Below are 17397 nucleotides of genomic sequence, written 5' to 3'. Positions count from 1 at the left end.
AGCAGCCCACACAGCCCCTGGAGGCCAGACAAGCCCAGCTGGGGTCTCCTGAGGTCTTGCTATAGACCCCGTCTGTCTGCCAGAGGGCACCACATCCATTCAAGAGGAATCGGGATTTTTGAGAAAGCTTTTTTCCCCACCCCTGGCCCTATCAGGACAAAGGGGAGGGTGGACAAGAAGAGCAGTTAATAACGGCTTTTCCCTGAGGCAAAGCGGCTCTGCTCTTTCTTGGCTCACGCCATAAAATGCTGCAGCAAAGCACTGACCCTAAATGCTGCAGAAAAAGAGCCCACATAAAACTGTGAGCACTTGGTACCTGGCATTGGGAGATTTTTCAGAGAAAGCACTTTTGGAGGAAAGATGAGCGGAGTAGAGAAAAGCAGTTAAACTTTAATACATACACAAATATTAGTTTTGCGTAAATGGGGGTCATACGATCAATGCCGTTATCACGAATGCTGTACCCCACCCTGTATCAGTATCAGCAGCTCCCCATTCTCACACCCCCACCCCGTAACACATTTTAAGAACACAGCATGTGTCCTAGATTTTCCTCGCTACTTATATAGTCCAGTCCAGTCCTTCATATACAGACTTTGAGTGGTTTCTCATGGTGTGTTCTACAAAACTGAGATCTAATACACACTTTCCTGCACCTTGCTTTTCTCACCAAACTCCCTTTCAGCTGTACAGAAAAAACAGCCCTCCCTAGATCTTACACTGAGCCCAGATCTACCCCCCCGCTTGGTGGGCTGGCTGGTCTGCACCTCCCAGACATTCTCTCTCTCTCTTTCTCTCTCCCTCTCTCTCTCTCTCTCTCTCTCTCTCTCTCTCACACACACACACACACACACACACACACACACACACACACACACACACACACACACGCTCTGGGGCTCTCCTCAGTCCCAGCAGCCAAAGAAGGACCGGCTCCCCTGGCAAAGCAGAGTTGAGATCACAAGGACACCCTGGGCCTCGAAGTGGTTGAAGGTGATTCTGCAGGTGTCAGCCTGGCTGCCTGGGCAAACTGGGGAGAAGGAGGACCGTCTTCTCTCCTGCGTCCCAGGCACCCCATACCTTCACCTTCAGTGCCTTCACCTTCAGTGTTCTGTGTTGCCAACATGCACACACCTTCTTTCCACCCCCAAGGTCGGGGAGCATCTAGGAAGTTGAAATGCACACCAATAATTGGAAACCGGACAGGTTTGCTGGTGTGAATAGAGTTCTTTACACCAGGTGTAGCAACTTGAAAGACGCAATCATGCAGCGGATCCAAGAAGGAGCACTCATCTGTCTTGGGAAGCGTTCAGTCACTACCCATTACTTTGCTCACTTCCCTTCTCCCATCCCTGCCCTCCACCCCAGACGCAGACAGCAGTGATGCCTCCCAAAGGACCCAGATCTGTCCTTTAGCACACTTGTCCCGAGGGGCGGAGCGGGAACCATGTTCCCCAAACTGTTTCATGCAGCAGTGCCTATCATACCCCCAGATGGGGCAATGTTTCCTTCATCCATTTTTAATTGCTGCCGATTATAATGACATTCTTTGCAAAATAAATACTTAACCACCTTCCCTTAGATTTTTCAGGCCAAAGGAGGACGGAGATGTAAAGCTTTCAGTTAATAGCTTAGTTTATTCTGGTATCATTTATTTTATTTCCTTTCGGCTTGTTATTTATGGTTTAAATTTTTTGCACCCTGGTGCTTGGCCTGCTTTCCTCGGGAGGATATTTAAGAAAAAGAATTTAGATGTTCAGGCATTTTTTTACCATTGGGCTGGAGGCAGATGACTTTAGGAGGAGAAACAGGCAAACACCACTGCAGTCACCACCAAAACCCCAAAATAAAATCACTGACTTCTCTAAAATGTAGTAAGGTGTTATTCTGGGCATTTGGGATGGCACAACCTATTATTCTAACACTCAGCAGATTCTGTTAGGCAAATAGCTAAGTGACAGGATGCGTGTGTGTGCAGACAAATTACCATGGAGCTCATCTGTGACCAAAAGGTCCTGTAATTGAAATGGGATCAAGATTCTCCAAAGTGCACATGCCCTACAGCTGACCTGATCTCGTTACACATCTATGGGCCTGGGAGACCAAACGGATCAAGAACGGAAGCCAAAATCAAAATGGAAAGTACGCTGCTCCTGCCACGTAAAGAAGCTAGTGTTTAATTAGACAGGGGCCATGAATCGCAGCCTTCAAAATAAAACAGAGGGGGCAAAAATAATAAAACTTTCTCCATGAGTGATTCCTCCTCCCCTTGAAGCCAATGATAATGAAACTGACAAATATACCTTGGAGGCCGGCTTCAAGAATCAAATCGATTTATTTAATAATTTAGGAATCACTTCCAGACATCTCTCCCATTAAAATCTGAGGGGCCATTGTATTCTCTGTTTCCTCAGTTCCTTTCTCTTCCCTTAGTTATGCCTCACTGGCTTTAATAAATAAGTAATACAGATGGGGGAAAAAAACACTTATCTGGAGTGCCTCGCCTTCGCCTTCACCCTGCAGGGCTGATTCTTTTCTACCTATAAATAAATGGAGTCGAGAACAATCTTTACTCCCGTCAAGGCTGGGGCAGCAGGGTTGGACCCCTAAGTGTGGTCGTGGCAGCCCCGGGAGCCCAGAGCACTGGTCGAGCCCAAAGAAGAAGTGCAGGATAAATAACACGTTGAGACAAGCTTGGAGAGGCAAGGGCTCGTTCCAGAGGCAGAGCGTGTGCACGCAGGCGATTTTCCAGCTAGTAAATGGCAAGAAACCACAGCGACTAGTAGGGGAATTCCAAAAGCATCAAAGCAAACTGTGATCATTTGTACTTTATTGCTCAAAAGCGAGGGCTGCTGAACCCAGCCTCAGTTAGATTTCCTCATGATGCTTTGAAGAAAATAGGAACGAGATTGCTAATATACAGTAGGTCTCCAAAAGCAAACTTGCTGAACTCAGCAACAGTTCCTCCTACTCTCCCCGTCTGGGCAGGCATGCCTCCCCAACCGCCTTTCCCCCCCCACCTTGGGGACCCAGGAGCCCACAAAACCGGTACACACCTGAAGCGTGAAGACCTTGCTACCCCAATAGGTAGCAGAGCTACCCCAATGGTGATGGCTCAGGAGGCACAACGGGCCACCGACACGGCTGGCTCCATCTACCACCAACATGGCTAGCCCCAGGCCAAAACCCAAGCCATTGGCACAACCAACATCCACTCCCCAGCCTCTGCCTGAGCCCCCACAAGTCACCCTGGAAGGCCCCTCTTCCTACGCCAGCCATTTCTACTATTTACAGGTCTCTCTCCAACCCTTTGCAGGCTTACTCCCCAGTTGGAAAGGCTGCCCCTCTACACTTCTACCCCGTCTCCAGCTAAACTAACTCATTTTTGCCCTGGAAGACGGCTAAGGCAGGAACCACCTCCCAGAACTTCCCCACACCACTGCCCCCACAGCGTTGAGAACATGCATTTCTTGCCACTAATCACCTGATAATGTAACTATTTACATTGCGTCTTGGTTGTATCCCCATACTCAGCATATGCGTGCACACACGGGTGGTGCTTTAGAAACAGTGCGTTGCCTATGTGTTGAGGAAAGCTGAGCTGGTTCACTGCCAGGAGTCTGTGCCTGTCTGTGTAACTTGCGCTTCCCAGATTTTTCCGCTGGGGGAAAGAGAAGGGAAGAGGGGACTGAAGTGTTTTGTCTCCCCTGGAAACCAGGAGCCAAGTCTTCCCCCTACCTCCCTAGCAGCCCATGCGAAGGCAATTTATCCCTGCCAGAAAAGCATGGGCAGCAAGCCACAGAGCTGCTTCTCTCCATCCACAAATTAATGATCATTCCCAGTGTTAATTCCATAAATAATTCATGAAGTCAAATACAAGGTATCTCTAAGCCCCCACCAACCATACTGTGCAGCCTCACTCACAGGAGAAATTTAAACACAAACCTGGAAGCCTAACTTCAGTTTGCTGGAAGTTCTGATATGGCTAAACACATGTTAAATTTAGCCAAATGCTCTTTATTACATAAATATTCATTCAGCACCCTGTCTGAGCCAGGCGTGGTGCAGGCCGAGACTCAGTAAAGGGCACAGTCTCTGCCATAAAGGACACAGTCTCTCCCCTACAGTCAACGAGAAGAAACAAGGAAACAGCAAAGAGTGTTAGCACTTGACAGACAATACCAGGAGGTCAAAGAGCATGGAGGTTAAGTCTCTCTTCTCTGGAGTCCAGCAGACCTGGCTTCTAACCCCAATTCCTGGCCATGTGACCTGGAGCCAGTTCATCTCTCCCTCATCTGTTAAGTGGGTATGATGACAATGACAGTATTTACCTCACAGGGTTGGCCTACAGAAAGAAAGCAAGGCATTAAAATGACTAAGATTATGACACATAACACACTTGGGGGAATGAGAGAAGGCTTTTTGGAGAAGCTGAGTTCTGAAGGATGTATGGGAGAGGGGATGGGAGATATGGAGAAAGGCTACATAATTCCCAAAGCCCAGTGCAAAATAAAGATGCAGGTCCCCTTCTTCAAGAAGTATCGAGACTTTCAAGACAGGGACAACAGCGCTTTAAAGCAAGCACAGGGTCCCTATAAGCAGAGGTTGCCGTGCTACTCCACAGCCAGTGAAGCCAGCCCTAGGAGAAGGCGTGTTGTTCCCTACAACCACACATGTGACGCATACCTGGACTGCAGGGGTGATGGCTGCAGCTTACCCCAGCCTCAGTTATTTTAAGCCTCAGTGTGAACGGGAGATGCTTCTGACTGAACTACATGCACGCTGGCTGATGCATCGACACTTGTGCGCACGTGTGAATGACATCACTGCGCCCCGCGCTCCCCCAATCCGGTCTACAATCGGAGAATGCACAAGGCCACCTTCCCAGGTCCCTTACCTGACCTGGGATTCCTGAAAGAAATCACTGGGAATCCCGGGGTCTGAGATTCAGGCCCTCACTCAAGGCAAGTCACCTCACATCGCTGGACACCAGTTCCTCACCTGTAAAGTTGCAGGGAGTAGACTCATTAATCTCTAGGATCCCTTTGGATAGAATATTCTGCATTTCTGTGCAATAGCAGCAGGAGGAAGAAAATAAAGGTCTGCAAAGCCAGAGTCAAGTAATAATAATTTTAAAACAAGCGACATACCCGCTGACTTTTTAATATACCATTTCTGGTCTGGAAAAAAAAAACTATATTATGCAAAATAAAATGCTGTTGAAAACTCCCATAATGTCCCCGTATGCATTTCATTTAGCCAGTGTGGTATCACGCCATTAAAGGCTTTCTGTAATAGGGGTTCCAAAGCCCAATCCCTGGTAACAATCTATTTAGACCACTCGGCGTGGGGGGCACATATTTCCTGTACATCACCGGCTGGTTTTATTGCTTAGAATATTTGCATAAAGTCAAACAATTATCATTTGCTCCTGCTTTCTTTCACCTGAAGTGGCCATCCTTCAAACCCCCTTCTTGGAATCATCTCTCTGACTCACAGCTGAAAACCATCCATGGAACAACGTGCCCCAGGAACTTGGGCAGCCTCCAAAGGCAGCCAGGATCCAGGGCCTTCTCCTCTGGAAACTCTTCTCAGCAACTGGACATCTTAACATTGGTTCTCAAACTAGAGCCTACATGGCAATTACCTGGAGGGCCTGTTAAACGTGATTGCTAGACACAGCTCCCAGAGTTTCTGATTCAGGAGGTCGGGGGGGGGGGCATGGGGGGGCGGCTCACACTTGCAATGCTAACAAATTCGCAGTGATGCTGATGCTGCTGGTCCCAGAACCAGGCTTGGAGAACCATTCTATTTGAGAGGAAACAGTAGCAAGTTCCTAGTCCACTCATAACAGAAAATGTGATCAGATGAAAGCTCACCTCTACATAATGAATGGAGGGCAAAAAGGTCAGAAATTCTCCGAGGCTGGGCTTACCCTCAAGGGGGCGTCAGTGTCTTCTCACTAGGTTTCAACCTCCACGGAGACAGATGTGTATTTTCCTGGGCGTCGTTCATTCCTGGTTATTGGATGTGGGGGTGGGGGGCAGTGCCCACTGGCAAGAAAGTGCTCACAGGAAGTGTTTGGTCTATGCTGGGAAGAGGCCCCACTCTCAGCCTCAAGTAGAAACACTTTCCAGAGATGCCACCATTCCCTAAATCCTGAGCAAGCAGCATCAGGATCGCCTGAGGGCTCGTTAGAAATGTACAATCTGGGGTCCCAGCCCAGATCTCCTGAACCAGATCTGTATGTTCAATGAGATTCCCAGCGATGTGTATGCACAGCATGGTTTGAGAAGCACTTTCCTACGCAACATGGAGATGGGGAGAAACACCTCTGGCAAAAGGAGACAGGTTTTCCAAGAGTGCAGCTCCTTCTCATGTGAACTTGAGCCTGGCTGGAGTCTAACTCTCAGAGAAGAAGGTGGAAGGGAGAGGACATGCACATAGAGTAACCCCCGTCTCTGTCTCGTGGTCCAGACCTAGGATGGCCTGGCATGTCTGTCATGCCCAGGCCTGAAGAGGGGTTGCACACTCAGATGCCAGGAGGGTAACGTGATCAAGGCATGAATCAGGTGATGCCTTTGACCTACTGGAGGGGGCACTCCTTCTTGAGGCTTGCAGCTTTGGAACTTGGAAAACACCGTGCTAGCCTAACGGAAGTGTTCGCAGGCTGGGCTCCATCTGCAGGCTGCCAGTTTCTGACCCTTGTCCTACAGCGTTGGCTAAAATGTACTGGCGACTTCCTACACTCCAGGCATGTTATCATTATTTCCATTCGACACTTGAGAAAACTCAGGCAAAGGCAAAGGCAGTAACTTGCCCTCCAATTATGCAGCTAATCAGGAGCGGAGCTGGGATTTGGATTGGGCAGTGTGGTCAGAGGGCCGTACAATAAAGCCTCCTGTACCCAGGACCATGCCTGTGGGTAGGGAGTGGCATCTATCCTGAAGGTAGGGAGAAGCAGATTCTCCTAGAAGAAACCAGAACTTACTTGTCAGGTGGTCCTAGGACAAATCTATCATTTATTATCTAAAATGGGATGTTTTTGAGAATAAAAAATGGCATTCTTATTCACTATGCTGGACAACAGGTGTAAAGGCAGAGAGCCCTATGGGGGGCTCCTCACAGGGCTCTCGGATAGGACTGAGGCTTAGACACAGTCTCTGCCACTCTCAGGACAGACAGGAGCTAAACAGGGAGACAGCAGGAGCTGAGAGTGAGGATGAGTAAGCCATGCCTTGGAACAAGATCACCTAGTTGGTGGTGCTGGGTTTTTTCTCCATTTCTGCCTGTTTTTTGTTTTTTTGTTTTGTTTTGTTTTTTTAGATTTCATTTATTTATTTATTTGAGAGAGAAAGCACGAGCCAGGGGAAGGGCAAAAGGAGAGAGAGAATCTTAAGCCAACTGCACGCTGGGCATGGAGCCCAAGGCAGGGCTCAATCTCATGACCCTGAGATCATGACCCCAGCTGAAATCAAGAGTCAGACGCTTAACCAACTGAGCCACCCAGGCCCCCCTCCTATTTTTCTATTACTCACAAAATCCCATGAAGACTTGTGAAATGCACCCCCTCCCCCCCTAGTTAGATAAACTAAGCAAGAGGACAGAGTCCAGTCTTACCCTTCTGCCCACGAGGAGACTCCTCCCACTGTTATCATCCTCGGAGGGTCTGGTCTTAAAGGAGAAACTTTATCTAAAATTACAATTCCCGGGTGCCTGGGTGGCTCAGTTGGTTAAGCAACTGCCTTCGGCTCAGGTCATGATCCTGGAGTCCCTGGATCGAGTCCCGCATCGGGCTCCCTGCTCGGTGGAGAGCCTGCTTCTCCCTCTCCCTCTGCCTGCCTCTCTGCCTACTTGTGCTCTCTATCTCTGTCAAATAAATAAATAAAATCTTTAAAAAAAATAAAATAAAATAAAATAAAATAAAATAAAATTACAATTCCCCCTCATGCCTCTACAGCAAGGCCCTCATCCAGGAATCTGACTCTAGACTCAAGCAAATAAATACCTTGATCATTTTCAAAAGAGATATCCATGTCGTTGTGCCCTCGCCACAACAGGGAAAGAGGTTATACTATCCCCATGTCATATTCAAGGTTCAGACAAGAGCAATGAAAGCGACCAATGCTGAAATGGAAGCAATCAAAACCTGATGAAAAGCAGGACTGATTGGGTCTGTTAACCAAGAATAATTACCAGCTCCTTTTTTTTTCTTCTTCTTTTTTTTTAGGAACTCCCACAGTGACCACTGGGTGGTTCCTCTTGAGTAAATAAAACGAGTGAGGAAGCATTTTTGTTTTGTATGGAACTGGCCTGAGGCAGCAGGTCCACACAAGGGAGCAGTGCCTGGGTCGTGCCTAGTTCTGGTGCATCTTTCTTTCTGCAGCTGCGAGCAGATGTCCTTCCCACGGCAGCGCCAGCCATCCAGATGGCACGGACAGCCTAATTGCCATTGTTAGCACTGATGGTGCATTCCAAAAGAGGAGAGAAAATCAGCCAGGAAAGAAAGTATCTCTTCTCTCTGAGGAGCCACCTACTGCCTGTGTTTAATACAGATGAGCATCCCACTATGCCACTCCGCCATCTGTGTATGAGGGAAAGGTCTAGAAGCCCCTTCTTGCTTCGGGAACCGTACGGCAGCCATTAAGATGGGTGCCCTTGCCACTCATTGGCCAAACACTGATGAAAAGACATTAGCCTCAAAAACTAAGAAGTCTGACAAGACCAAGTATTGGCGAATATGCGGAGGATCAGTATCTCTTATACTTCGCTGAGGAGCCTGCAAATCGGAACACCCTCTTTGGAAACCTGTCCGCTATCTAGTAAAGTTGAAAATATCCACTTCCTTTGACTTTGCAATTACACTCTGAGGTATGGACCCTGTGGAAATGCACACCTAGGCGTGCCACGATACACAGACTAGAATGCTCATAGTAGTGTCGTTCAAGATTACCCCAAACTCGAAACAACCCAAATGTCCATCAGGGGTAGAATAGATGAATAAGTTATGGTAAAGGCATCAGTACTATTGCTATTGTTATTATACAGCACTGAAAATGAGTAAACATAATCTTGAGCAAAAAAAAAAAATGCAAAAGACAGAAGAATACACATAGTATGATTCCACTTATATAATGTTCAAAATCATCAAAATACCAGGAACATCCAACACTACCCCCTATTGCTTTAGGATGCATTTGCACGTGGTAAACGTTAACATAAAGCAAGGAAAGTATTACCGGATGTTTGTATAGCGGGGATAATTCTCGGGGAAGGAAGGAATTACAATGGGGTGGGAAGGGTTGGGGGGTTGTTATGTAAGATACTGGCAATATCCTAACTCTTGACCTGAGAAAGGTGGCTACACGGGTGTTTGCTTCTGTAAATGTACGCCTTGTGCATTTTTCTGTTGCTATGTGATACTTCATACCCACACACACAAAAAAATGTTAAAAGAGAAAAGAAAAAAATATCCCCGGGCCTGATGGCAGCTGCCCCCTACCGGCACCCAAGGAAAGTGCAGGTTCGGACGGCGCGTGTTTGGTGAGCCGGAGGAAGGGCGAGGGATGAAAGGCCCAGGAGAGGTGCAGCCTCAGAAAAGTTGTACCCATATCCTTTTTGGAATTTTTTAGAGTTTTATTCATGAGTTGTTAACCATTTTGCTTAGCAAATCGGTTTATCCCAATGACCTCTGCGGAGATGGCAGATGGCACTAAAGGAACCCCCCCCCAAACACAGCCCTGGTCTGTCTGCTCACCCTCTGCTCTGGCATGGGCCTTGGTTCCCAGGGCTCCAAGAGTGAAAGAGTGGGAGAGGGAGGGGAGGCAGCGAGGGCAGGCTATGTGGGCAGCAGGCAGGGTCTGTGGGGAGGGATCTAACCGTGGCCTTTACAACAAACTGCAGCCCCAGAACTGAGTTTTGTCCTTTGCTGGGGAAAGCCTTGCCAGATGCGTGCGAATATCGAAGCCTGGGGAACCCAAGCTGCTAAATATAATCAATAGGGCAAGAGCCAGGGGTGTGCGGGGGGGGGGGGGGGGGGGGAAGCATGGAGAGCATGAGTTTATATGAAAATCCAGTGAGGAACTAGATGACAGTAAGGATGACAGCCAAGAGGCTAAAACTCTCAGCTCCCTGTTGTTGTCAATAGCCCCATCTGGTCCCTCCCCTGCAGGAGAGAGAGTTTGCAAAGCAGGGCCTCTTCTAGGCCCTGACAGTTCCTCTGTAAAGGAAAAGCCAGAGCAGACGTTTTCAGGGGCTTCAGTCCTGAGTGGGATGGGCAGGATGAGCCAGAGACAATGAGATGTAGTTCTACCCTTTAACACTGGGGAAATGGCATAATGAGGCCATTCATTCATCAGGTTAAAACGTGATTTTCCTCTGTGTCCAATGTTAGTGACAACCCAATGTAATAAAACAGAGAACTTATAAGAGTCCTTGGGTCTGTGCTCTAAAATGACGTTTTGAGCTTGCACCTTTTTAAATCTGAAGATGTTTAGATTCCCAGACAATCTGACAAGGGCCTCCCCCATTTCCTGAAAGACCACATCAAGGACTTTTGAAGCCGTTTCTAATTTGTTGCCTTGAAAATGTTGCCCCTAAGTACAATAACGTTCCCAAGCTCAAGGTTTCAGGAAGCTGTTCTGATCCAAGAATGGCTATAAGAAATAGATTAAATATAACTCTCCATTTATTCACCAGATATTTATTAAGTGCTGTCTAGATGCCAAGCCTGGAGCTGGCCACTGTGGCTAATGCTGGATGGAGCTTCTGTCTGGTGGGGAAGGAGGGTGACACAGGGTGATATGATGGGGTGCTGCACGCTCTGATTCAGGAAGCGGGGGGCACTGTGGGAGCAGGCTCTGTGGTCCGGGGAGGCTACCCAGAGAGATGCCATACAAACTGAGCAGTGGAGGATAAGCAGAAGTTGGCCAGGTAAATGACACAGGAGAGCAGTGTTTGGGGTAGAGGGAACAGCACATGCAAAGGCCCGCAGGTAGGCAAAAGATGGTGTGCTCAAGGTGCAAAGCCAGGAACTGGAGAGTGGAGAGAAATGAGGCCCTAGAAGCAGGAGGCACTGGGTCATCAGGGGCCTGAAAGGCCCTCTGAAATAGTCAAACTCTGTTCTAAGTGCACGGGGGGATGTGAGCAGATTGCTAGATTAGAAAGATTCATTGGCTGCTGGATTCAAGGAAAGCAGGACAAGCATCGGGGAGACGAGTGGGGAAGATGTTTCTGTATACAGATGCAAGATGCTGATGAGCTCAAGCAGGAAGTGAAGGTGGCGTGGAGATATGTGGGTGGGCTCGAGGGAGAACTGACGGTCCATGGGACACTGAAAGGGAAGACCCTATATGCCTGTTTTGTAACTTTACTTCACTACCTTAGCGAAAGGATATGCTTCAGAATACAAAGCATTCATTTCTAATACAAGTAATCAATCATTTCCTTTTAAATGTGATTGTGTGCCTACTAGGTTAGGCGTAAACCAATGTTAGTGAATTCAGCAATGCCAATAAGATGCTCAGCAAGCATGCGATTATGGCTCCATCCTCGCCTAAAGGACAAGGGCTCTGGGGTCAGACTGATTTGGGTTCAAATTCTGACTCTACTTGCTCTCCCTGTGGCCAGAGACGAGTCATTTAGTATCTCTAAACTCATTCTCTTATTTGTAAAGTGGGAGAACTATGCCTGCCTTGTAGGTTTGTCGGGAAAATTAAACTGGGTAACGCATGTAGAGTCTAGCACAGTATCGGGCACAAAAGGTCTGTCCATGAATGCCTGCTACTGTTATTACTGGTGGTGGTGGTGTTGGTGGTGGTGAACCTTTTGGTATTGCTTCCATGGTTCTAGTCTATAAATCCTGTTTTAGGTTAGCTGGTGAATGCTGTGCAGATGTGTGAATGCTGTTCCCTGTTTTTTCCTGTGGTTGCTAGGCAGGTGAAAGTCAACAGTGCTGTCCCCAGTGTCCAGCTGACAACGTAGCACATTTCAAAGAGACATTGATTGATCAGACACTTAACAGGCAAGGAGACGCAGTGAGATGCCCCCAGCATCAGTACAGTCGCCTGAACATGATGGTGACGATGATATCTTTGAAATATAGATAACTCTTGCCTCTCAGATCCCATACCCAAGAAGATACAGAAGTGGGTCTGAACAGCTTCACTGAGTCAGCACGAGGCTGTGCACCGACGGTTACGAGACTGAGAACACAGCCCAGATTGCACAGAATGCTCCACACATGGCCCTCGAAACACTCTCCAGGAACACTGAGGGCTGAGAGCTGCCCCAAACGCTGTTGCCTAGGCAGCAGAGCATCCAGTGATGGACTGGGGAACGGGAAACAGGAAAACAGATCAAGAAAAGTGGCATGACCTTTGGGAGACTGAAAAGCAGAAAGAGGCCAGAGCTGCATTTGGCTCCACACTAAACCAACGCTTTATAGACCAGGAGTTAGGTCTGACTTTCTTCTTGGCTTCACTATCTGCTGCTTTAATTTTTTTTTTTTTTTAACTTTGCCAACAACAGGTCAAAACAGATCATCCTCAAATGCTCCAACATTGAAGCAAATCAATCTGCAGCTCAGGCCCATGGGGCTGAAACTGTATGGAGGAGGGTTATAATAATAGCAATGTAGTGGAAAAGTATTTTGAGATTGTCACCAAGTTCTCATGCCTCGCAACACCCTCATTCCCTCTACCCACCCCTCTCTCCCCAAGCAAACCCTTCCGAATCCAGCTCTTAGTGCCTCAGGAAAGGGATGGCACAGCAGAAATGCTGAGAGAAAGAAAAAGTCTATTCTTGATTGGGGAGTTTTAAATTTGAAACTCACAGCCGAGATTAAGGCAAAGACTTTCGCATTCCAAAAGCTTAGGAGAGAGCTATTGTCCTAAGGGGTTCATATAGAAAATGTGTGCAGGCAAAGGGGAACTGAAGGTCGCTAGGCACTGGGGTATACCCCACCACAGCCCCAGGCAAGCACTGGGGGGAAGGGCACCATAAAGATCCCACCGTGTTCTACAGACCTAAGAGCTTTCCAGGGGAAGCCGATCGGCTGGTAAGGCGGTGGCCTGGGATGGCTGGGTGGGAATTGTAGGCAGCCGGGCCTGAAAGACCTCTTCAGTGCTCCCAGCATGACACGGGGGACAGCCAGATCTTCCATGTGTACAAGAAAAGAGCAAAAATTACCAAGTAAAAGACAGATCTGGAAAGGCCTTGCAGGTCAGACGAGAAAATATGGCCTCCAAATTTGCTGACAGAAGCCCAGAAGGCTGATGGGCAAGAGAGGACCAGGACCAGGGACCAGGTCTCCTCCCCAAGGATTCGGGTGGGCTGAGACCCTGAAATGATTGAGGTTAAAACTTCCATTATCTGGCAATTTCAATGAAGGAAAAAAGGAAGGAAAAAAAAAAAAAGGAAAAGAGTGGAGGGGAACTTAGGGGAGGGGAGGGGATTGAAGGGGAGGGGAGAAATTAAGTTGACATATAAAGAACCCAAAAACTTCATTTTACATTTTTGCACACTTGACTGTGTGGCATCACTATCGTTATTAGTGAGTTAATACTACTCTTTTCTTTGTATACCACCTACTACGTGCCAGTCATTGAGGGCAGCATATTGTACCAGGCATTGTCTAAAAATTTCCCTGCTTATTCCTCCAAATGACACTCTGAGCAGGCGTATTATTCTCTCACTTTTACAAATAAGAACACCAAAGCAGAGACTTGAGTATTTAACCCAAAATGTCAGATCCAGGATTTTATCCAGGTCTTTCTCTCCACTGGAGCACAGTTGAGTGGCTTTTGAAGGAGAAAGGGACCTGGAGCAACCATAAGCTGCAGGGGTGAGCGAAGGAGGTGCAGAAATTTACTCTCACACAGGGAGGCATTCCTGGCAAGGCATCCACCCTGCACTCACATCAATGGGCTGCCTTCCCCATGGGCCAGCAGCGGGGGGCACCGCATCAGTGAAACATGTGCTCTTCCTGCATCCATAACTCCTCGAGACCATCTGCCCCTGAACACTCATACATGCTGAGCCCGGTCTGGGAGGGGTTGGCCCTGCAAGCCTCCTGACGACTCCCCACAAGGGCCCCCGGCTCAGGCACCAGCAAGAACAGACCCAACAGGAGTTTTAAGAGACCTGACAAATCCCTGCTCGATATGCATTTAGGGATGATTTATCACTTGCTCATTGGGCTGATGGCTTCCTGTGCTCTTTGATGTGGGGCCTCGCATCCTGCCTAGTGAACTGATGATGGCAAGACAGCAGCGCCCGGGGGGGGGGGGGGGGCTATTGCAAACTTGTGAATAAATAATCTTTTAAGTAACAGATTTGAGCTAAAAGGAGAGGTTTGCCCTAAACGGAGTCATTTCTATCCAGTCGTGGGCTTCTGTAGTGCACGTCCTCGCCACACAAAGAGGCGTATTCCAATTAGGAGGCAGTGGTCCTCACACTGGGATATGTGAGGGCCATGTGAAAGTTGCAATTCAGACTGCGTGTATTCAATGCTTAATTGTCACTATATCTAACAGTAAATCCCTTATCTTCCAAATTAAATCCTCCCTTCTAAATCCTAAAACCAATATCTTAAATCCTTTTTATTTATTTTTTTTTCCATTTGCTACCCCTCAAAATCCATATTATGTTGATTCTTCTTCCTGGGTAATCCCCAGAAGTGTCCCTTCCCTGCTCCCTAGTTAAACCTTGCATTCGAGTGCAAATCTCTCCCTCTAACTGGCAGTCTGGTCTCTTCTGGGAGTCTCTCCCTGGTTTCCTGTTCTGCCTTGACTTTTTCCAGAGGGCCTGCTTTACCTTTCTCTAGGACTACCAAAGCCCAAATAAGCAACCTGTTTCTCAAAGAAGCCAAAGCCAAATAGTTCGCCATGTGCTTCTTCTGAATCAAATTCCCTATCGTGACTCCGCTTTAAAACTACTCTACCCCCCTGGGGCGCCTGAGTGGCTCAGTTGGTTAAAACTACTCTACCCCCTCCTGCCCCAGACTGTGGATGCACTGCTAGTAAATGAGATACATCAGCCTCCATGATACATAGAGTCCAATAATACCAGAAGCATGTATTGAGCTCCTGCTCTACGCCACACTGGGCATGAGGCCAGGGTTGATGATGAATTGTCCATAACTCTTCAGCTTCATGTGCACACAAACACTTACATACCCAGTAAGCCTGGGGGTTAGGCCTACAAACCTCCAGGCAACCCAGCTACATGCCTGCCTTCTGAATACACATAGTCTGAACTGCAACCTTCAGATGGCCCTCAAATACCTCAGTGTGAGAAAAACCACCTCCTAATTGGAATACGCCTCTTTGTGAGGAAAGGATGTAAATTACGGGAGGCAATAGCTGTTTACAAATCATTCTGTTAAGGGATATAAAAATAAAAATAATCAAATGCAAGCTCACTTTAATGTACAGAATACGGGAATGTTCACAACAGCACGTAAGTATTAACCCAGCTCTCGGCTCAGGAAGATAATCTTTCTCACCCTCTTGACTTCCATTTGGGTATTTCCTGCGGGTGAAAAGTAATTGACAGATCACTTACCCAGTTCCCCACTGGACAATGAGTGAGCTCCTTGAGAGCAGAAACTGTTTAATTTGCTGTTGAGTCCCCAGTCTCCGGCACAATGCTTCGTAACCTGCCAACAAGTATGTGCTCAATGCATCTTTCTTTAATGACCGAATAAACAAGTGGCATGCCAATGGAACAAACTAGATGGGTGAGGAGAGCCTTCACAGGGAAGGGAAGGCCTGAGTTCTGCAAAGGTTTGCAGGCATTTGTAAAATGCACATAAGCAAATGCACTAGAGCACTGGGTGGGTCAGGGGCCGAGAACCAGACTGGACAGGCAGGGGGAGCCAGGCTGTGAAGGGCCTCATACGCTGAGGAGGTTGGACATAATCCTGTGCAATGAGACAGAATCTTGGTGCTCTCTCTTCCCGGACTCCTCCAACCTTCTTAAATTACCTCTCTCCTCTGACAAACATATCAACATGTGACAGCATTTCATTAAGGAGAAGAGAAGGGAATGCAAATAAAAGTTCCCAAGGTCGATACACAACAACAAAAACACAAACAACCCAATTTTGAAAAGTGGGCCAAGGACTCAAGTAGCCATTTTTCCAAAGAATACAAACAAATGGCCAATAAACACATGAAATGGCTCAACAGCACTAATCAGTAGGGAATTGCAAAGCAAAATCACAATGAGATAACACTTCATACCCATCAGGATGGCCACTATAAAAATAATAATAACAAGTATTGGCAAGCATGTGGAGAGATTGGAACACTTGCACACTGTTGGTGACAATATGTAATGCTATAGCCATTGTGGAAAACACTATGGTGGATCCTTAAATATGTACACATAACACTGACATATGATCCAACAATTCTACATCTGGGTATATACTCAAAAGAACTGAAAGTAGGGACATGAGCAGATATTTGTACCCCCGTCCTCTTAGCAGCATTATTCACAATAGCCAAAAAGTGGCAACCCAAACGTCCATCAACAAATGAATGGAGAAACAAAATGTGCCGTATATATATACAATGGAATATTATGTACCCCAAAAAGGAAGGAAATTCTGGGACATGCTCACAACATGGATGAAACTTGAAATACTATGCTAAGTGAAATAAGCCAGACACAAAAGGACAATTATTACATGATTACAGGAGGTACCTAAAACAGTCAAATTCATAGAGACAGAATCTAAAACAGAGGCTATGAGGGGCTGCAGGAAAGAAGGATTGGAGAAGTTTTGTTTTTTGTTTTGTTTTGTTTTGTTTTGTTTTAAGTAATCTCTACACCCAATGTGGGGCTTGAACTCACAACCCTGAGATTGAAAGTCACATGCTCTACCAACTGGGCCAGCCAGGCACCCCAAAATAGGAAGTTAATTTTAATGGGTACAGAATTTCAATACGAGCTAATGAAAAAAGTTCTGGAGATGAATAGTGGGGATGGTTGCACAACAATGTGAATATATTTAATGCTACTGAAATATGCACTTACAATGATTAAAGTGATAAATTTTATGGCATGTATATTTTGCCACAATAAAAAAATTAAAATTACAAAGTTCCCGAGGACTTGATTTCCTTTGACACAGTGAATTCGAGTGACTGGGGGCATCCCATGGCTACCAAATCCTCTCATTTCTCCCCCAGTTGTAACATTGGTACATGCTATTTTGGGTACTCCCTCTGTTATCCACTAAACCCCTTCACCTCTTGCAAACTCTTAGTGAATGTGTATCTTTCCATGACACATTTCAGTCATCTCCCAGCTGTGAAGGGCTTTCCCGGAGTTCACCAGGCTGAGAGGAAAACATGGCATCTCTCACAGTTCGGTTGACCAGGTTCCCAC

General features: G+C 47.0%; 1 non-coding gene across 1 annotated transcript; it reads right to left on the bottom strand.

The window, feature by feature from the left end:
• Positions 1–16835: 16835 nt before the first annotated feature.
• On the bottom strand, positions 16836–16908 carry TRNAE-UUC (transfer RNA glutamic acid (anticodon UUC)). The gene has a single exon. It is a non-coding gene; the product is annotated as a tRNA-Glu (tRNA).
• Positions 16909–17397: the final 489 nt, after the last annotated feature.

The sequence above is a fragment of the Eumetopias jubatus genome, unplaced genomic scaffold (genome assembly GCF_037043125.1).
Source record: "Eumetopias jubatus isolate StellerSeaLion01/CBP00866 unplaced genomic scaffold, mEumJub1_p1.0 scaffold_3, whole genome shotgun sequence".
NCBI lineage: Eukaryota > Metazoa > Chordata > Mammalia > Carnivora > Otariidae > Eumetopias > Eumetopias jubatus.
Note: the sequence above shows the minus strand (reverse complement) of the source record. Positions and strands in the feature narration are given on the sequence as shown.